This window comes from Podarcis vaucheri (assembly GCF_965113315.1).
Source record: "Podarcis vaucheri genome assembly, chromosome: W".
NCBI classification, from domain to species: domain Eukaryota; kingdom Metazoa; phylum Chordata; class Lepidosauria; order Squamata; family Lacertidae; genus Podarcis; species Podarcis vaucheri.
The window spans coordinates 7,413,191-7,435,981 of record NC_138757.1 but is presented as its reverse complement, the minus strand read 5'-3'; the positions used below and the strand labels follow the sequence as shown (position 1 = coordinate 7,435,981).

Here is a 22,791-nt window from a genome sequence, read left to right as displayed (position 1 = left end):
CGCGCGGGGGAAAGTTTGAAAACGCAACGGCAGGAAGGAGAAAAAGGACTGGCAAGCGGCCAAGAAATGTTTTGTCTGTCAGAAAGCAGGGCACTTTGCCAGAGTGTGTGTGGGAACCAATTGACGGAAGCCAGCTGTCATTTTGGGGTGCAAGGCAAAGAAAAACACACACAAAGGCAGCAATATTTCCATGGACGGAGGGTAAAAAAGCTCCTCTCTCTCCTCCGATTTTATTCTCTTTGTTCTCCCCAGCCGCATGGCTGCATTCCAATGTCTCACGTTACCTCATCCGGTCAAGCTTTAACCCACCCACAAACCATATAGGGTTACACTGCCCAGAGGGGGGGAACATAACTCCTTATAGGGTCAATACATTCTAATACATTGTAAGCTCAGAGTGCTGGTCACCGAGGTCAGGAAGGCACCAGGTGGCACTACAAGCCTTTTCCATGACTTCCTGGCTCCCACATGCCCTCTTTCTTTATTTATTTAATCAGAGTCATATACGTCAGTACCAATACGGTTATATCGAGCACGATAGGCGACTCTTGTGAGACTGGAAGCGGGCCGCGGGCTGGAGAACCATGCAGTACATACAGAAATTAAAGAAGGAATACATTGTATACAGCAACACAAGATAATGCAAATAACTACTATAATGATCACTAAAATCAATAAATGTCGAAGCCAACTTCCATCCGGAAGCCAAGAATATAACCATGCCCATGGATCAACGGAAGGAGGGGGGGCAAACGGATTGTGGGCTACCATGGTTTCCATATGGTCGATTGTCGCAGATATGCTGACATTATTATCAGGAATAAACATGCAACAGTGAGAATGAACAAGTGCACAAACTCCTCCTTTTGAAGCTAAAATCACATCCAAAGTATAACGATTCTGTAAAACCACTTCTCTCATTGCAGACACCTCCTGGTTGAGTTCCTTCAAAGCTTTTATGGTATCATTGAATAATCCTTCAGTCCAATTTGCTAGCCGATGGAGGTCCCTATAGTTCATTGCTGCACCCACTGAGGGCAGCAAGGCCCGAGAGACCTGGGTACCGATATATTGATTTATGGGTGAATTTACCTCCCGACGATTTTACAGTCTAAGAGAAGATGGTAACTTATCAACCTTATACAACAACGGAACCACGAGACCCAATGTACATGTGCCTGTGAGGTTTCGAGGAATGGCTTTGTATGCTTTTTCGCCACAAAGCAACCATAACTCTCTTTGGAGTAAATAGCTGATATTACTACTCTGTTGGGACCAATTAAAGGCTGCAGTAAATAAGGAACTGATATGAAATTGCTCATCTGTGGTATTTGCTAAGCCAGGGATAGAAGAATTCAGACTCCAATTTGCATGGTAGGTTTCTTTCCTGGTTTTTAGCCATGCACTGGTATCGCTTCTATAGCACTGAGATTGGTCACTGTATGTTCCTGTAAGAGAACAAGAGCTATTAAACATGAATTTCAATGTATATTGACAGTTTGGATATATGCCCCATGATTCTTTCCCCTCTTTAATTTGAAAACAAATGGGGGCAGGCTCATGGGGGGTCAATTGTACTGGAGGCCAAAAAGTTTGCTTAGGGGATATAATATTAGTAAATTGAAAAGATCCATTGACAGGCACGCCATGAAGCATTATGCCTGAATGACTGGCAAAGGGCGGCATGTGCATACATAACCAACATTTAGAAGCATGCAATAAACTGGTAAACTTAATCATATCTTGTACAAAAATATTATTCCTCCATATCTTATGATAATTTTCTCCCCTAAAAGTCTTATTCAACAATGCTGTTCTTATAGTTCGAGAGTGGCTGAGCCGTGGATACTGCCAGCCAGAGTAGGATTCAGGCGACAGCTGCTTGCCAGCCGATAAGGTGAAATATGGTGGCTGCAACTGGATTGTGTCGTCTGCTTCTCTTCCTTGTATAATGGTGCAGCAAAAGATGGCAAGGCAAATGGTTAGGAAGGCACTTCCGCAGTTGAAGGGACTCGCCATGGCCGCACGCATCGAGCTGGAACCCACAAAGGCTTGTCCTTGACGTCCACTGCCGCGTACCCTCGTCCCCATGTGATCAGCGGAACAGGTCCATGCCACGCAGGGTCAGGCAAGCGTCGGTACACCACCAAGGGGCGGGGGAGTGCCTCCTCCTTCCTAAAATGCAATTCCGCGGGAGTATGGGTCCTATTATGTGGATATAAAAGATGGTTAAGCACAAAAAGAACTTGGTGAACAGCCGAAGGGATATCTGCTGTTGGTATGCTTCGGCCGCCAAGCTGTTTAAGCAATAGTGTTTTGAACGTCAGGTGTGCTCTTTCCACTATAGCTTGACCTGTGGAGTTAAAGGGTATGCCATGAGTTAATTTCACATTCCACAACATACAAATTTCCGAAAATGTTTTAGAAATATATGCTGGACCATTATCAGTTTTGATACGCGCAGGTTTACCCATGACTGAGAAACAGCGGATAGTGTGCTGAATGACATGCCGAGCTGTTTCCCCCCTCATGGGCGTAGCCCATATGAATCCAGAGTGGGTGTCCACCGTGAACCTTGGAGAGTGGAGCCAACACAGGTGTGTGTGTGACATCCATCTGCCAACACGCCAATGCAGACGTGCCCCTAGGATTGACAGCATCAAAAGGAATGGCCAGCTGAGATTTAGAACAAGAAGCACATTGGGAAACTATATCCCTTGCTTGGGCCAAGGGAATAGAAAAATGCTTTGCCAATGCTTTCGCAGGAAGGTGAAAGGTGTTATGACATAGTATAGGATCAGAAAAGAGTGAAAAGGCAGAAATGTTCTTCAAGGCTGCATCTGCTCTTGCATTGCCCTCTGCTAAATACCCTGGGTGCGATGTGTGGGAGTGAAGATGTGCAACATAATAAGGGAACTCTCTGTGCTGAAGTAAGGCCTGCAGGGCAAGAAACAAGGAAAACAAGTCAGAATCCAAGGAAGGAGTTAGATAAGATATTGGTAAAATAGCAAAAAGGCGATATACATACTGAGTATCCACAATAAGATTGAAAGGTTGAGTAGGAAAGGATTGAAAGGCAAGAATCACAGCTGCTAGCTCAGCTCGCTGAGCGGAAGACTGTGGAGGGGTAAATAAGCATTTCCATTTTCCTCCCTCCTCCCATGTCACCCCCCCTACTTTTTGTTCCATCCGTGAAGAGGATTAGTGCAGAGGGGAGAGGTGTGAGAGACAAGGGGGTAGCCAAAACATAGGTGACCTGTGCCAGAAATGTCAAACGGTCATCCTTTGGAGGGTTAAAAATGATGACACCTATAAAATCAGCCAAAGCAATTTGCACGGCAGCATTTGTGACCAATAAATGCTGCTGTTCAGTCTGTGAAAAAGGCAAATAAATTGATGCAACATCAAAACCGCTCAAAGCTGTTGCTCGTGAACGTCCTTTGATAACAATGTCTGATGTGGATTCAATTACTGAATAAATGTTCTTCGGAGGGGTATGAGGTAAATGTAACCATTCTATAATGCAGATAGTCTTCTTCTTGTCCGTCTGAGCATATAAAATTCCTGTTGGCAACAATGGTGTAGCAAATACGGCCAGGTGCAGCTCGTGTGCAGAGGCCTCTGTGATCCTGTCCACGAGAACAGATCGCAGGTGCTGATTAACAGTTTGTAATGCAGTGATCATTGCCGAAGTGACCTGGATTACATCTGCTGGATCCTTGTGTCCTGCGAGCGCTGAAAACAATGGTGATAATGTGCTGGTAGGTAATGCAAGGAAAGAGCGAGCCCAATTCAAATGCCCAAGAAGTTGTTGTAATTGCACAGGCTTCATGTTTGAAGGGATAGTCAGTTGGGGAACAATAGGCAGCGCTGCTTGTGCAGAGACTTTATGTCCCAAGTAGGTGGCAGGCAACGTCAATTGAATTTTTTCCGGCGCTATACAGAGTCCCGCTTCCGCTAATGTGGCAGAAAGTTCTTGAAAAATGCCAGGCGGGAGTTCCTTAGCAGCGATTAAAATGTCATCCATGAAATGATAGCACAAAAGCTCTGGGTGGCGCCTGCGGAAAGGTTTCAATGCTTCACTCACAAAATGTTGACAAAGTGTAGGGGAGTTCTGCATGCCTTGAGGCAGGACAACCCACTGATATCTCTGGGTGGGTTGAGAATTGTTATATACTGGCAATGTAAAAGCAAACCGTTCCCTGTCTGCTGGATCCAGTGGGATAGAAAAAAAACAGTCCTTTAAATCAAGTACAGCCAACTGATATTCTCGTGGGAGCATATTTGGATTTGGCATGCCAGGTTGTAAAGTTCCCATTGGCTGTATCTGTTGATTAATTCTCCGCATATCCTGTAAAAGATGCCATTTGCCTGATTTTTTCTTAATAACGAAAATTGGGGAGTTCCAAGGAGATGAGGACGGTTCAATGTGGCCAAGGGTCAATTGTTCAGAAATAAGCTGGGCCGCCACTGCTAATTTTTCTTTTGGTAGAGGCCATTGTTCCACCCATACTGGGGTAGAGGTGATCCATCGTAACGGCAGTGTGGTGCGTGGAAGTGCAGGGCCCTTAGAATAAATTTGACTCCAATTTGGTGTCTGCAATAGCCAAAATATCGCGCCCCCGTAAGGAGACTGGAATGTCCATTATTAATGGATAGAGGGTGATCTGCACCCCGCTATCGCTTTGGATGAGTATTGGGTGGAGACTGCGCCGTGCCTGTGATTCACCTCCCACACCAATAACTTGTGAGGCTGGACAGCTGGGCCAACTGGATGGCCAAGCAGATTTTGCCACGACTGTTACATCCGCCCCTGTGTCCAGAACTCCCACAATGTGTCGACCTCCCACTGTCAGAGACACAGAAGGGCGCGAGGCTGTAATGTTCATGGCTGCTGCAATTAGGGGCAGTTGTTCGGATGGGGGGAAAATAATAATCTTCGCCACTGAAGTATTTGATTGTATTCTGCATGGACGATCCGCATATAGCGTGATCTCAGGGAAATTCACATATGGTCCGTGTGTTAGCATCGGTACCGCATGAATTCCTGTTGCTTGTGCAGATAATAAAGGCAATACAAGACAAGTGGCATGATTGTCTAACCCTGTTTCAGTGAGAACATGAGTCTTTAAAGGGCAGAAAGGCAAATGGAATTCCATGTCCTGAGTCAGGCGAAGTTGTGGTGCTGTTTCCCTGGACTCCGGGGGGTCCCCTATTGATTTGTCTGGGCCCGGGGTGGGCCCTGCTGCCAGTTTCCCTGCTGTTGTCCTTGCTGATTTCGGGCAGTGTGCTGACCCTGCTGTTGGTTTTGAGGAAGCGATCTGCATTGATTGGCCCAATGAAAGCCTTTTCTGCAGATTGGACATTTGGTAGAAGGACACTTAGGCTGTTGCGTGGATCTACATTGCGCCTTAAAGTGTCCTGGTTTGCCACACTGGAAACAAGTTTTATTGATGGCTACAGGCTGGTTTTTATTTAGCGCTGCTGCCAGCAAATGGGCCTTATGAGTGGCTGTACCAACAGACTGACAAATGCGAAGCATGGCTGCTGTGTCTGTGGCAGGATTGTGTATTATCGGTCTTAACGCAACCTTACAATCCTCATTGGCATTTTCAAAGGCCAATTGTTTGATAATAATTTGTTTGGCTTCAGGATTTTCAATTTGGCGACTCACTGCTGTAATCAGCCTGTCCATAAAGGAAGAATATGATTCTCTAGGTTCTTGTCTGATTGAACCCCACCTCGACTGGATACTGGTGGGTTCCGGGATTTTTCTCATTGCTTGTTGAGCAGCAAGAGCAGTATCCCTCAATAAAATCTGCAGCAGTGTGGCTTGTACTGAAGCCTGAGCAAAGGGCCCACGCCCCATCATAGCATCCATCACATCTGCGAGGGTAAGATTAGGATTATTCCCTCTTGCTTGTTGCAGTAAGGCAGGAGCATAACCATGACAGGCGATTTCCCATTCATGAGCAAATAATACACCAGCTGATGGGGGTAAAACTGTACGTGCCAAAAGCTTGATGTCATCTGGCACCAACAGCCGGGCTAATGTGGCTTCCAAAAGAGACTGTGTGAATGGAGCTTGAAGTCCATTTGTCCTGACTGACAATTGGAGCTCTTTCAAGATTTTAAAGTCAAAAGGTTGGTGCTGGGCTTGAGTTCCTGCTGGAGCACCAGCAGGGGGCACAATAACAGGGAATGCCAGGGTATCCTGAGATAAGGAACAGGCAAGGGCTGCACGTTGAAAAGGGGTAGCTGGTTCTGCTGCTGAAAGAGCAGGGTCATTTCCAGCCAGACCACGGTATTTTTGCAAGATTGGGTCCTCTGGTGAGGAACTGTAGTCTGGAGGTTTGGGTTCTGGAGCTGCTGGCAGGGCAAGGATTGGGACAGATGGCAGGACAGTAGACTGAATTAAAGAAGCTGGAGGTTGTGTTGGCAATGCAGCCAGGGAGATATTTTTTGGTGATAAAGAACCCATAGCATATCGAACCTTGCACCAAGCATTTAAAATTCGAACACCTATGGAGGGATGCCCATGAAAATGTGTCCCTATTTTGTCCCAAAGTTTCAGTTCCCATGTTCCGTCCAAAGGGAACCAGGAGCAATGTTCATGAATGCACAGAATAAGCTGTATCAAATCACCCTCTGGAACTTCCAATTTGTTGGAGGAGAGGAGAAATTTTAAGTCTTTTAAAAAGTTCTGTTGGGGAGTAGTCAAAGAGCTGCCCATTCTAAAATAAGATAAAAAAGAGAATCGAACTCACCGGGATCTTTTTTAAAGATGTAAAGCGCTTTGCAATCCTTGCCAGACGTAGTGAGTCGATGATAACCACTGCTTGGATCGAAAATCCTCTCACAGTTTCTTTCAAAATCCTCTTAGTCTGCCTCAGACTGTTTGCTTCAAGTTGCTTCTTTTTTCTCTTTTAAAAACCTCAGCCGTATCCTTTTATTCTGCCTCAGAGAGGGCACCACTTGTGGGAACCAATTGACGGAAGCCAGCTGTCATTTTGGGGTGCAAGGCAAAGAAAAACACACACAAAGGCAGCAATATTTCCATGGACGGAGGGTAAAAAAGCTCCTCTCTCTCCTCCGATTTTATTCTCTTTGTTCTCCCCAGCCGCATGGCTGCATTCCAATGTCTCACGTTACCTCATCCGGTCAAGCTTTAACCCACCCACAAACCATATAGGGTTACACTGCCCAGAGGGGGGGAACATAACTCCTTATAGGGTCAATACATTCTAATACATTGTAAGCTCAGAGTGCTGGTCACCGAGGTCAGGAAGGCACCAGGTGGCACTACAAGCCTTTTCCATGACTTCCTGGCTCCCACAAGTGTGTCCTGAGCATCGCAACTGGCAGGGAATGGCCTCAACAGACTGAGGTAGAGGTCCCTAAGATGTCGGGAAACGAGGAGGCCTGGCTGGTGATGAACCGGGGCGGCAGCCAGGCACAAGCGACAGCGAAAGTCCCCGGTTTGGACACCCCAAAGCAAGCATAATGTTGAAAGTGATTCTAGAGCTCCCCAATGGCCAGACGGTGGAGGAATTCGCTTTAGTTGACTCAGGTGCTTCTGCCTCCGTTTTTAGCAAGGAGTTTGCGGTCCGGCCCCAACTTAACCTGAGGCCTTTGGATTCTCCGTTGCAAGACAGCATTTGCTCTCTCCGCCTGCCCATTGGTCTCCGGGTGCCGGGCTGTGGTAAAACTCACCTCCACCTGCAACAGACTCATGAGTCTGCGCCAAAAACACGAGGTGAACTGAGTCCCCCTGAGACCACCCGCGTGGGTATCCCGTGTAACCTAAACACGTGCTCAACGAACAGCTTGGCTGTTTCTTCTGCCGTCACGGCATGCGAGCAGGCCACAAAATGGCACATTTTTTTTAGAAGATCCACCACCACCATTATCACTGTCTTTCCCCTGGACCTGGGCAGATCAGTGATGAAGTCCACCGCCACCACCTCCCATGGACTGCCTGGTGTGGGCAAAGGTTCCAGCAAACCAGCTGGTGCCACCCTTTCCCCTTTGGCCCTCTCACGTATTCCTTGACATCTTCCCTCACCTTGGGCCACCAAAATCCCCTGGTGACCAGCAACATGGTTTTATGCTGCCCAAAGTGCAGCTATCGTGGAGTTGTTTGAGCACTCTGTTCCTAAGGTTTTTCCCCGGGACATACAAAGCTCCCCTATAGTACAGGAGCCCCCCCTAATTTCAGAACCTCCCTTGGAACCTCCCCTTTGCCTTAACTCCTCCATCTTTTGCCTGGCAAAGTCATCCTCTCTGAGCAGCCCCATCAGTTCATCTTCCTTGACCAGTGCCCCCCCCCCATAAACTTGCTCTCGGGGAACATCAGTCTTGCCACCGGAGCCCCTTCTTCTGCCATATACTCCGGTTTCTGTGACAGTGCATCGGCCCTTACATTCTGTTCTCCTGGCACATACTGGATCTGAAAGTTAAAGTTGGCAAAGAACTCCGCCCACCTTATCTGTCTCTGGCACAACACCCTCGCCGTTCGCCAGTACTCCAAATTCTTGTGGTCAGTGCACACCAAGATTTGGTGCCTCGCTCCAATCAGAAAATGCCACCATTGTTTGAACACAGCGACGATCACAAGCAATTCCTTATCGTAGATAGTATAGTTCTGCTCTGATTTACTCAGTTTCCGTGAAAAGAAAGCACATGGACGCGACTCCCCTTTTTGATCTGGCTGCAGCAAAACCGCCCCAATCGCCTGATCAGAGGCGTCCGTCTCAACCCGTAGTGGTTGATCGGGGTTGACGTGGAGCAGTTGCTCCTCTGATGCAAAGACCCTCTTTAGCTGCTTGAAACCTTCTTGTGCCGCCTCCATCCAGCGAAACTTCTTCTTGCCACTAAGACAGTCCGTTATGGGTGCCGTCAGTTTCACGAAACCTTTGATGAATTTCCTATAGAAATTGCTGAAACCCAGGAAACGCTGAACATCCTTCCTGGTCTTAGGGCTCTCCCATTCCACCACTGCCTTCACCTTCTCCGGATCCATGGCCAGACCCTTGTCTGACAGCCGATAACCCAGGAACTCGACCTCTTTCACGTGGAACTGACACTTCTCCAGCTTCACCCAAAATCGATGCTCCTTAAGTTTGCTCAGGACCTCCCGTACGTCCTTGACATGCTGTTTCTCGTTGTCCAAGTACACCAGTACATCGTCCAGGAAACAAACGCAGTTCTGGTACAGCAAAGGCCCTAGCACGTGGTGCATGAAGGCCTGGAAACAGGGACTGCCACACTGTAATCCGAAAGGCATAACGAGATACTCAAATGCCCCCAGCGGGGTGAACATGGTGGTTTTCCACTCATCGCCCTCTCGCACTCTGATGGGATTGTACGCCCCCCGGAGGTCCAACTTGGTGAAAATCTTCCCCTTTCGCACCCTGGCTAGAACATCATCAATCCTGGGCATTGGGAAGGCCACCGGTTCCGTCAGGCTGTTCAGGATTCTGAAATATACGACCAAGCGGCTTTCATTAGTCAATTTCTTGTCCACGAAGAACACAGGGCTCCCACCAGCCGCCTTGGATTCTCTGATGAATCCCCTCCTCAGATTTTTCTCAATAAAGTCCTTTAGGTTCTCGATTTCTCCTTCCGACATGGCGTAGGTCCATCCCACAGGCAGCGTGGCCCCAGGCTTCAGGTTGATCTGACAGTCATATGGCCGATGAGGTGGCAACGCGTCAGCCTCCTTTTCACTGAACCTCCTGCAGGTCCTTGTAGCACGAAGGTATCTTGGGCGTTCCTGCTCCGCATGCTCCTGCCATCCTGGCCTCCATCAGCCATTGTTGCTCTAGGCCCAGGCAGTTCTCCATGCAGTGCGTCGAACCAAAAGTGAGGGACCGTTGGTGCCATGAAACCACCGGGTCGTGCAGAGCCAACAAACTCATGCCCAATATGATCGGTGGACCCGCCAAGGTGGCCACGTGGAAGGCGATGACCTCGGAGTGGGTGGACACCCGCATCCTCATGGGAGGCGTTCGATGTGTGACTTCACCCCCCAACAGTTCTCTCCCACTGGCTGGAAAAGTGCTGTTTGGGCTCTCTGTAAGTATTTCCATGCCCCCCCCCCCCGTCTCTGTCTGCCTCCCTTTTCCTGACAGTATGGATATACGTATTGCAATCACCCAAGGAAACCTTAGCAAGGTTTAAAGAGTTTTGTCATAAGGTTAAGACTGTTCATAATGCTAATATTGATTATCTTTTCACAGATGAAAAGCCAATTTTTCTTTCACAGGATTTTCAAGATTTCCTGGAGAAACAAGGGATAGAGCATAAGATTGCTGTATCTGAAGCTTCATGGAACAAGAGTGTGTGTGTTAAGATGAACAAAGGGTTGCAAAATGGCATGAAAGCACAATTGCTGAGTTCACATTTGCCACATGAGTTCTGGGCTGAATCTTTATCCTCTTTTTGTTACGCTTGGGTGAGAAAGGTTCCAAAAGGTATGGAAAGTTCTCCTTTTGAGAAGCTGTTCCACAGGAAACTTCGGTAAAACACTTTAAGGTTTTTGGATCTCACGTCAATACAGAAACTCCACAAGGGGTTAAAAATGCCAAAGGCATTTTTGTGGGTTATGAAAAGGGGTTCTACAGAGTAATTTTGTCTGAATCTGGTCAGGTGATTCTCACAAAGTTTCTAGAGAGCACTCTGAAACAGGAGAGAGAGGTTCTCCACATTTGTCCCACTGATGACATTGCAGATGAATATTCTGATACTGAGAGTGACACAGAGAGCTCAGAGAGTTCTGCTGACACAGTCACTGAGAGAGGTTCACACACAATGTCTAGTCCTCCACAGGTTAAGGCTGAACTAGAATTGACTGAACCAGTGTTTACTGTTTTGATTTATTGGATATCCCTTTGGCATAAACTCCCAAACCACTATCTCATTCAATGCATGTGGCGGGATGACTTCACAAATTTGTGGACAGGAAAAATCCATGCCAAATTGCTGTCCTATGAGATCTTGCCCACTGAATTGCTCAAACTGGATCTAAATGTGGCAAAAAGGTGTATAAATCAAAGGCTGGATGATACGGAGCTATACCAAAATTTCTTAGCTGGTGGTGGTGTCTGCTCGCCGTTAAATTTCGGCATAATCCCTATCTACCGTGCTCCGTCCTACTTAACATCGCTTATGGCCGCGTCTCACCGATATGCCTTCATTAGAGCTAGGTTCAATGTTTTTCCAACAAATGTCCTGAGACATAGATTCACTAAGGGCCAAGTCCCTTCAATGTGTGCAAGTACCTTAGGGGAGCTAGTCTCAAACGTTTGTTGGGGGAGAGCTAGGGGTTTTTTGTGGGGGGAGTTATTTGTCCTGTCTTCACACTTTTTATGATGGAGGACCGCTGTAGCCACCCCCAACAACACGTTCTCAAGATGGAGGGGGAGGGAACAGCTGCAGTCGCCTGCGGTTCCTGCGCAACGTTTGCCATCTTGCCAAAGGTTGCAGGCAGCTTTACCTGCAGCAATTGCATGTTGATTGCCCTCTTAAAAGACAAAGTCCAGCAACTGGAGGAACGTGTAGCAACGCTCCAAAGAATTAGAGAGCTGGAGCTCTTCTTGGAAGCAACAGAGCACACCGTCTCCACCAAGGAGGAGACAGGGGACTCCCCTGAGAAGGAGGCTAGTTCACCAACACAGGAGCCAGATATATGGAGAAACGTGACTCAAAGAAGTAGGAGGCCCAGGGTTCGCTCTGATTGTTTAGAAATACACAATCGCTTTGAGGTCCTCTCCCCTAGCATGGAAGACGAAGAACAGACTCCATTTGAGGATCTCTCCCTCATTACAGTTGATCAGGTATATGAAGACGAGCAGCAAAGTCAGTCCTCAGGGAATGTGCAGGCGACCTTGGAACGGACAGCTCACGGAAGAACCCCGACCAAACCTAAGAGGAGGTGTGTAGTGGTGATAGGGGATTCCCTACTGAGGGGAACAGAAGCAGTGATTTGTGGGCCTGACAAGATGTCTCGGGAAGTGTGCTGTCTCCCCGGGGCTAAGATCCAAGATGTAACTGAACGACTGCAAGGAATCATAAAACCCACTGACAAATACCCCTTCCTCTTCGTTCATGTGGGAACCAATGACACTGCAAGCAATAGCCTCCAGAAGATCAAAAGAGACTATGAGGCTCTCGGCAGGAAATTGAAGCAATTAAATGCACAAATTGTCATCTCATCTGTCCTCCCAGTTGAACGACATGGCCCAGGGAGAGAGGGAAAAATAGTGGAAGTGAACAGCTGGCTTCGCAAATGGTGTAAACAGGAACGGTTTGGATTCTTAGATCACGGACTGCAGTTTCTTGAAGATGGACTTCTGGCAAGCGATGGGCTGCACCTCACAACGGTTGGGAGGAATGTTTTTGCCAAAAATCTCAGAAACCTCATCAGGAGGGCTTTAAACTGACTAATGTGGGGGAGGGAGACAGTGCTTCTGAAGGTAGGAGTTTATCAATTGATGCAGATGATCATCCAAATGTCATAGACCAAATGGAGCAAACAGCACGCAGACCTAGTGGTGGGAGGAAAAAATCCTTAAATAAGAGACACGGGGGAATGATTAATGGACTTCAATGTCTGTACACTAATGCGCAAAGCATGGGAAATAAACAAGATGAGCTTGAGCTCTTGGTACAGCAAACTAAATATGACATAATAGGCATCACTGAAACCTGGTGGAATAAGTCCCATGATTGGAATGTAATAATGGGGGGATACAATCTATTTCAGAGAAACAGACCAGGCAAGAAAGGAGGAGGAGTGGCGTTATATGTCAGGGATGTGTATACCTGTGAAGAGATCCAAGATTTAGAACCTCAAAGCCAAAGTGAGAGCATTTGGGTCAAAATTAAGGGAGAGAAGAATAACAAAGACCTCATTGTGGGAGATTACTATAGATCCCCAAGCCAAACGGAGGACATAGATGATGCCTTCCTGGAACAGATGGCAAGCATGCAAAAGGAAGGGAGATAGTAGTAATGGGGGACTTCAATTACTCGGATATTTGTTGGATGTCAAACTCAGCCAAGAGCATAAGGTCAAACAGATTCCTCACTGGCCTTGCAGACAACTTCATTGTCCAGAAAGTGGGAGAAGCAACAAGAGGAACAGCCATTTTAGATCTGGTCCTAACCAATGTTGATGACCTGGTTAGTGGGGTAGAAGTGGAAGGATCATTAGGCGCGAGTGATCATGCTCTTCTGAAGTTTACTATACAGCGGAAAGGAGCAGTCAAGCATACTAGGACTCAATTTCTTGACTTTAAGAAAGCAAACTTCATAAAACTTAGGGAAGTGCTGGGTGAGATCCCATGGACAGTAATACTAAAAGGAAAGGGAGTTCATGATGGCTGGGAGTTTGTTAAGAGGGAGATAGTAAAAGCACAACGTCAGGCAATACCAATGAGACGGAAACATGGAAGGTGCCTAAAGAAGCCAGGGTGGCTATCTAAAGAACTTTTAACTGAGTTAAGATTAAAAAAGGATGTGTACAAAAAATGGAAAAGGGGGGAAACCACCAAAGAGGAATTCAAACAAATAGCCAGCATGTGTAGACACAAAGTCAGAAAAGCTAAAGCACAGAATGAACTCAGGCTTGCCAGAGAGGTTAAAAGCAACAAAAAAGGCTTTTATGGGTATGTTCGTAGCAAAAGGAAGAACAAAGAAACAGTGGGGTCACTCAGAGGAGAAGATGGTGAAATAGAAACAGGGGACACAGAAAGGGTTGAACTCCTCAATGCCTTCTTTGCCTCAGTCTTCTCCGATAAAGAAAACAATGCCCGACCTGAAGAATTTGGAGCAAATGATTCAGCAAAGGAAACACAGCCCAGAATAACTAAGGAGATAGTACAAGAATACTTGGCTAGTTTAGATGTATTCAAGTCTCCAGGGCCAGATGAACTGCATCCAAGAGTATTAAAAGAACTGGCAGATGTGATCTCAGAACCACTGGCAGTCATCTTTGAGAATTCCTGGAGAACAGGCGAAGTCCCGGCAGACTGGAGGAGGGCAAATGTTGTCCCTATTTTCAAAAAGGGGAAAAGAGAGGACCCAAATAATTACCGCCCAGTCAGTCTGACATCAATACCAGGGAAGATTCTGGAGCAGATCATTAAGCAAACAGTCTGTGAGCACCTAGAAAGGAATGCTGTGATCGCCAATAGTCAGCATGGATTTCTGAAAAATAAGTCTTGTCAGACTAACCTGATCCTGTTTTTTGACAGAATTACAAGCCTGGTAGATGAAGGGAATGCAGAGGCATTTGACAAGGTGCCCCATGATATTCTTGTAAAGAAGCTGGTAAAATGCGGTCTTGACTATGCTACCACTCAGTGGATTTGTAACTGGCTGACTGACCGAACCCAAAGGGTGCTCACCAATGGTTCCTCTTCATCCTGGAGAAGACTGACTAGTGGGGTGCCACAGGGTTCTGTCTTGGGCCCGGTCTTATTCAACATCTTTATCAACGACTTGGATGATGGACTCAAGGGCATCCTGATCAAATTTGCAGATGACACCAAACTGGGAGGGGTGGCTAACACCCCAGAGGACAGGATCACACTTCAAAACAACCTTGACAGATTAGAGAACTGGGCAAAAACAAACAAGATGAATTTTAACAGGGAGAAATGTAAAGTATTGCACTTGGGCAAAAAAAATGAGAGGCACAAATACAAGATGGGTGACACCTGGCTTGAGAGCAGTACATGTGAAAAGGATCTAGGAGTCTTGGTTGACCACAAACTTGACATGAGCCAACAGTGTGACGCGGCAGCTAAAAAAGCCAATGCAATTCTGGGCTGCATCAATAGGAGTATAGCATCTAGATCAAGGGAAGTAATAGTGCCACTGTATTCTGCTCTGGTCAGACCTCACCTGGAGTACTGTGTCCAGTTCTGGGCACCACAGTTCAAGAAGGACACTGACAAACTGGAACGTGTCCAGAGGAGGGCAACCAAAATGGTCAAAGGCCTGGAAACGATGCCTTATGAGGAACGGCTAAGGGAGCTGGGCATGTTTAGCCTGGAGAAGAGGAGGTTAAGGGGTGATATGATAGCCATGTTCAAATATATAAAAGGATGTCACATAGAGGAGGGAGAAAGGTTGTTTTCTGCTGCTCCAGAGAAGCGGACACGGAGCAATGGATCCAAGCTACAGGAAAGAAGATTCCACCTAAACATTAGGAAGAACTTCCTGACAGTAAGAGCTGTTCGACAGTGGAATTTGCTGCCAAGGAGTGTGGTGGAGTCTCCTTCTTTGGAGGTCTTTAAGCAGAGGCTTGACAACCATATGTCAGGAGTGCTCTGATGGTGTTTCCTGCTTGGCAGGGGGTTGGACTCGATGGCCCTTGTGGTCTCTTCCAACTCTATGATTCTATGATTCTAAGAGTTTGCTTCCTCAGCTGTTGCATGTGTTACTATTGTGAACAACTCAAACCAAAATAAAAAAAATTCCTTCCTGTAGCACCAAGTGTATCTGAAGAAGTGTGCATGCACACGTAAGCTTATACCAAGAACTAACTTAGTTGGTCTTTAAGGTGCTACAGGAAGGAATTTTTTTTATTTTGACTATGGCAGACCAACACGGCTACCCATCTGTAACTCAAACCAAGTTAAAGGTGTGTCTAAGTCAGAGACAAAGACACAACTAGGAGTTGCTAAGCGTAATACTAACTTCCCTAGCCGAGGTAATGCAGAAGCGCTCATTCCTTGGAAAACAGACAACCAGAGAGTTACACTGGTGGAACCAGTGGAGGGTAGTTCCAAAGGTGGAACTGAAACAACAGGGGATTGTTACATGTATAACAACTGTTTGTTTTCTTCTCTGGATAAAGCTTTGTTCGCAGCTAACGTCGAATCATATGGGGGAGTATGTTGGGATATGAGTCCTACGCAGCTGCAAACAAGCAGCTCGAAGTTTACATCACATGGGCGAGCTGACCGTGAGACCGGAAGCTCCAGGGAATTCACAGGACTTTGTTCTTTGTGTCATATGAGACCTTCCTGTTGTTCTTGTGAAGGAAGTCTTTTGCAGTTGCTCGGTGGAGACTGAGTGGACGGACATGTTTTTTGTACAGATGTAAAGTCTGAAATAAACCGTAGATGTAAAAGATTTTCTGACTATTTTCTTTCTCCTGCTGGTATGCAGGAGCAAAGGGGGTGTGCATCTTCCATGCAGGGAGATGTCGCCTATCAAGATCTCCTTGGACTGCGAGGAGCCAGCCAGGGTAGATCACCGGTAAACAAGCCCCGGGAGCCGGGGAGAGGGGCCAGCCTCTCCCGAAGGGGCAGGTTTTCCAACAATGTGTTGACAAAAATCAGCTGATAATGCCACAAAAATGTAATCAATTTTGTCACAAGATCTGATTTTTTTCAAATCAACATAGCACAAAAACCTGACCTGATGGAGAGAAACGGATGCCATTTCCTGATTCAGCAGTGCAAAAATACCCTAAATCATTTGTAGAAATCTAGACAACATTCAAAAAGTAAAAAATTGTTGCCCAGAATGGACCTTTCTAATCAAGTGAACCAACTAACAACAAAGAACCAAGAGCTAGTCAAGATGGTGCAGGAGATAAAGAATAAGTCATTGAAAGCAAGAGGAATCCATGAAAAAAATTCAGGCTGATCAAAGAGATTCAAGGAAACTCCAAGAGAAAAACAAAGAGGAAACTGAGGAACTGAGGAAGGTTCAGGAAGAGACCCTGGATGCAATTGTTGTCCTTGAGATGAAGCAAAAGGAGATGTTGTTTCACTTCCAAGGAGTTAAAGAGAACCAGGAGGAAGAAATTTCAACAAAACTATTGAAAGAACTGAAGGATTGGTTAGGGGTCGAGGAATATGAATTATTTTTGGACATTGAAAAAATATTTAGGATTAAGGTGAACAAGTCAAGAAACAAAAAGGGACCAGTAGATTGTTTAGTATTTCTGAACTCGAGGGTACTCAGGGAAAAAATCCTATTAAAGAATAGAACTGATCCCTTGTGTATAGAGGGCAAAGTAATTGAGATTATGAAGGAGATCCCGACCAGGTTGTTGAAGAGGAGAGATAATTACAGATTCTTAACGACAGCGCTGAAGAAGAATAAAATTCTGTTTAGGTCGGAATTTCCCAAAGGACTTACCTTTACATATAAAGAGAGAAGAAGAACCCTTAGATCTGTGGAGGAGACCAGAATTTTTTGGAAGAAGTACTGGGAGGAGCTGGGAGGAGAAAGGCTCCAAGAGCGAGAAGAAACAAGATAAAGCTAGAATTATTATAACGATTTCTACCTTTCATGCCCTTATATTATTATTATTATTTTCCTTTTCTTTACCAACTACTCCTGATTTTAAAGTAGTTCATATAAATTTAATAAAACTGTATGGCCTTTAAGTGTATTTCCTGGAATATTAATGGTTTGAACAGTAAACTGAAAAGGAACAAAGTAAACTGTACCTTAAAGAAAGGAAAATGGGATATAATATGTCTACAAGAGACCCATGTATCTAAAAATCATATACGGGTACTAAAAAACAATAACTTGGGTCTGGAGTTTATAGCCGCAGGAGCGGAAAAGAAAAGAGGGGTGGTAATTTATGTAAAACCAACGTTAAGTCCACAACTAATATTTCAAGATGAGGAAGGTAGAATAGTAGGAGTAAAAATACAAATAAATCAAGAAAAGATAATAGTGGTAGGAGTGTATGCTCCAAATAATAATAAATCCGAATTTTACAGAAAATTGGAAGAGAAGCTTTGGGAATTCGAGAATGGAAAGATAATTATGATGGGAGATATGAATTGAGTTATATCTATTGAAATGGATAGAACCGAGAAAGGGGAAAAATAAAACTCAGGCAGACTACTATTATCGTTCTTCCAGCTGACTGATAATCTTAATTTATTTGATACCTGGAGATTGAAGCATCCCACTGAAAAGGATATTGCCTATTTTTCCCAAGATAAAAAATCGGGAGGGAGAATAGACACAATTTGGGCCTCAAAAAAAATGACACTGAGCTTGGTAAAAGCAGAGATTCTGAATAAATCTCTCTCAGACCATAATCCAGTTACGATACACATAAGATTTAAAAAACATACGAGAGGGAGGTGGAGGATGAATGATGAGGTTTGGAGAGATGAGCAAAAGGTGAATAAAATGAGGGAATTGTTGAAGGAATTTTTCGAAATTAATGAGAGACATGGGATACCAGTAAAGCCTGTATGAGAGGAATTGGAATACAACAAATGGCAAGAATAAGGAAGGATAAAGCAAATGATACTATGGAAATAAATAAACAGATAAGGGAGAAGGAAAAAGAACTGTTGAGAAATCCAAAACAAGAGAGTATAATCCAGAATATTAAAATTTCGTTCTAGAATATTGAATGGTTTTTTTGTCAATATTTTCGCTCTGATTCCTCCCAGTGAATGTTCCGATAAATTTGATAAGTTGAAAGGTTTCGATAGGCATAGATTTAAGTCCCAAAAGGTGGAACGCAATTTTGAGAATTGTCTGGATGGCTTCCACATTTTTGGAAGCATCATTTCTGCTTCATATCCTAAGAGAATGTTGCATCTTTTCATTTATCAATCACACGTCAGGAAGGCATTCAGCATGGCTGGTGAGATGGCAGCAATTGCTTATGACGAGATGTTCAGGCGTAGGGTGGCTAAGGTTCCCAGTGCCCGCTGGGATCACAGAGATTTGGATATTTGGACGACTTACGTCGCTACTTCATTTGAGAAAAAAACCTCAGGATCTGGCGAAAGTCGCTAAGTGGGAGGTTAAAAAAGACTCAAGGAAGAGAATATGTTGGTATTACTCCAAAGGATTGTGCCAGAGGCCTTCCTGCGGCTGTTTACATGCTTGTGAGAAATGTTTAGGCTCCCATCCGACAGTGTCTTGCTTCAAAGGTCGGCAGCCCTTTTGTAGAGGAAGTGGGGCGCCTCAGTCCTCCAGGGGAGGACTCATCCCTCAAAATGCCAGTCCCTTAATTTGAAAATTCTTTTAGACCTTTATCCTAATAGACGCATCGCAACTTACCTGTGGGAAGGGTTTTCTGAGGGTTTTAGGATCTCAGTTTCTTTTGTTCCTTGGTCAGATAATCCAGTAAATCAAAAGTCGGTTAGGGCACAGCCAGAAGTTGCCAGGAAGAAGGTTTTGAAGGAGCTTTCACTAGGGAGAATGGTGGGCCCCTTTGAGGTCCCGCCTATTCCTGGTTTACATTTGTCCCCCCTAGGGGTAGTCCCAAAGAAAGTCCCTGGTGAATACTGCCTCATTCATAATCTTTCTTTCCCCAAAAGAGCTTCCATCAATGATGCCATTCATGCATCATTTGATCAAACAGTCAAAATGGTTAGGCGTTTGGGTAAGGGAGCGTTGCTGGCAAAATGCGATGTGGAATCAGCGTTTCGCCTCCTACCAATCCACCCTCACGATTTTAGATGGTTAGGTTTTCGGTTCGAGGGGGCTTATTACATTGATAAGTCAATGCCAATGGGCTGCTCTGTAGCCCGTGCAGCCTTCGAAGCTTTTAGTACTTTTATTGATTGGGCTTTGCGTTTTCGGTCTGGCTTGTCGGGGGTTACTCATTTTTTAGATGATTTTCTATTGGCTAGCCCTGCGGGTACTTCTGACTGCGCATTATTGTTGGAATCTTTTGCTACGTTAGCTGGGGAGCTGGGTCTTCCCTTGGCAGCCAGGAAGACGGAAGGGCCCACAACTAAATTGATTTATCTCGGAATTCATTTGGATACAACTCTTCAAATTTCTCGGCTGCCAGAGGACAAGCTATCTGCCCTTAAAGTATTGATTAGACAGCTGTTACCTTTGAGAAAAGTCATGCTCCGCCAAATTCAATCTCTGTTAGGTCATTCGAATTTCGCTTGTCGAGTGGTTGCTCCTGGTCGCCCATTTTGCTCCCGTTTAGCTAGGCTTTCGTCCGGCCTCAGATCCCCGCATCATCGTGTCCGCCTGCCCAGGGAGGTTAAAGCTGATCTTACAATGTGGTTACAATTCTTGGATAGTTTTAATGGTGTTACGTTATGGCAGGACACCTTACACCTTCAGGCAGACTTTCAAGTCCATTCTGATGCTGCAGGCTCTCTCGGCTTTGGCCTCTATTTCAGAGGTCGTTGGTGTGCTCAGCCTTGGTCCAAAGCCTGGTTAGACAGTGCTATCTTACGTGACCTAACTTTCCTTCAGTTTTTCCCCATCGTGGTAGTGGTCCATATTTGGTCCTCTGAATTTAAGAACCACCGAGTATGTTTTTGGTCAGATAACCGATCAGTGGTTGACGTCTTAGCCCGGCAATCCACACGTTCTTCAAGAGTGTCTTCCCTTTTAAAAGCATTTGTTTTACAGTGTTTAAAATTTAATATAGTTTTCCCCCACCAAATGTATTCCTGGCACATCTAACAATATCGCTGATGCGTTGTCTCCCTTTCAGATGCTACGCTTCAGATCCCTGACACCGGAGGCACAGAGCTTGCCAGAACTTTTTCCGGATGCGCTTTGGAGCCTTGGCAGCGCATAGTGATGCAGGGAGTAGTGGCTGCCTTCCCCCCAGCCACACTCAGATCATCTAAATTAGCTTGGCATGATTTTCTTGCTTTTCGGGCAAGGTTGTTTGTGGAATATCTGCCTGTCTGGTACATTTCCTCTGCGCAAAACCTCTGTGCAAAACGTCTTCAGGCAGTAGCAGAGTTGAGCAGCGGTTGCCTCCGTGTGAGAAGATGGAAGGAAAAGTCCACACACTGTTCTTTCTCTCTAATGGCATTTATTTACAAGCAAAACTTCCACCCGAACTCAGACACATCTCTCTCTCGCTCGCTCTCGGCGAAAAGTGAAACTAACTTTACACAGACAAAGAAATTGCAGCTTCTGTTAGAAGCTCCTCCCCAGATACAAGACACTCAGGAGGTTTAACCCTTAACCACCACACTCCACACCCCCTCTTACCCTGCATCTGGGGGAAATAAGCATCACCACTTACCCCAAACACAGACCTTCACAGAACTCTCCATGACGCTGGAAGGTTAATGGTTTAGTAAAACCATCAGCAAGGTTCTTGACTGAGGGACAGTATTTCAACGCAACTAATCCCTCTCAAACGCTCTGACACACATTCTGAAAACGGATGTCTAGGTGTTTGGTCCTGGCCTTAAACTGTCCAGATTCTGCCAACTTCAGGCAGGGCTCATTGTTTTCAAAAACAATGACAGGCAAACAGCTCTCCCCGCAGATCTCTTGAACCAAACACACGTAGAACTCCAACTCTCTGCAAACCTCAGAAAGTGCACTGAACTCAGCCTCAGTAGATGAGAGCGCTATGAGACTTTGCTTCCGGGACCTCCACCCAACCAAGGAGTTCCTGAATTTCACCACTAGGCCAGACACAGACTTCTGATCTCCAAGATTGGCCCAATCACTGTCCACCCAAGACGTCAACCTGACGTCGCCCCTGGCTGACAGCTTAAGGCAGAAGTCCTTGGTATCTTGCAGGTAACGCAGCACCCGTTTGATACCATTCCAGGCTTGCACACTTGGACTTGAAGCTTCCCGGCTGAGCAGATTGATAGCAAACGCTATGTCAGGTCTGCTCCACTGGGACAGATACAACAGACTACCCAGAGCTGACTGAAAGATCTCAGTATTTTCGAACACAGAGCGTTCTACTTGCTGACTGTCTTTCACGTAGCTCGTCTCCATGGGTGTCCTAACTCCTGCACACTCAGTCATTCTGAACTTCTGAAGCAGTTGCTCAGTTTTACCTTTCTGGCTGAGCAAAAAGCTTCCATCTTCTGTTCGAGCTACCTCTACGCCTAGGTATGATTGAACAGCTCCCAGGTGTTTGAGCTTGAACCGTTCACCAAGCTCTCTAGCAAACTTCTCCACATGTTTACCTGTCTGGACCATATAAAGAATATTGTCAACAAAGACCAGGATCGCTTCCTGTGTCTCTTCTGGCCCTTTAAGGTACAGACAGCTATCAGCAACACTTCTCCTGAAACCTAACTGCTCTAAGGCTTCATTCAGACACATGTTCCAGTTTCTGGCAGATTGAAGTAAACCATAAATAGATTTATGCAATCTCCAAACAATGCCTTGCCCCTTGGCCTCAAACCCTGGAGGAGGAAGCATGTACAACTCCTCCTGGAGGTCTGAGTTCAAGTAGGCAACATCCACATCAAAGTGGTTTACCTTCCAACTTCTTTGTGCAGCAACGGCTAAGAGCATGCACAGAGTTCACTTCTGGAAGTAGGAGCATACACCTCTGTGTAATGCAGCCCCTTCCGCTGCGTGAACCCTCTGGCAACTAACCTAGCCTTGTACTGTGGTTCTCCAGACTCTGTGGGTTTAAGGCGATAAACCCACCTGCTACTCACAGCCTGTTTGCCAGCCGGCAACACTGTGAGGGAGAACACACCTAGAGACTCCATTGAGCTCATCTCCTTCTGCATTGCCTCATGCCATTTGCTGGCTTCTTCCTGAGGCAGCTTCTGAACATCCTCAAAGGTTCCAGGTTCACACCTAGCCACACCAACCCACACACTTGTGGCTTCAAACCTGTCAGGTGGCTTCCCCTTAGTGGTTCTCGCTGATCTCCTCAGCTTAAACTCTGGTACCCCCTCTGACCCACTAAGGCCAGCGAGACCATCCCCAGTGTCAGAGAACTCCCCCTCTGACCTGCTGCATCTTTTGAACCTTACAGCTGGATCTGTGGGCGAGGATGGCTCACTCTTTGGCTCAGACTTGACACTGGCC

The 22,791-nt window shown here is 45.9% G+C and overlaps 1 long non-coding RNA gene across 1 annotated transcript; it reads right to left on the bottom strand.

Moving 5' to 3' along the window:
* Positions 1–1,358: 1,358 nt before the first annotated feature.
* LOC309523365 lies at positions 1,359–4,506 on the bottom strand. Its single transcript, XR_014215331.1, has 3 exons — positions 4,041–4,506; positions 1,440–2,011; positions 1,359–1,405 (listed from the first exon to the last, which is right to left on the bottom strand). It is a non-coding gene; the product is annotated as an uncharacterized lncRNA (long non-coding RNA).
* Between the last annotated feature and the right edge of the window lie 18,285 nt (positions 4,507–22,791).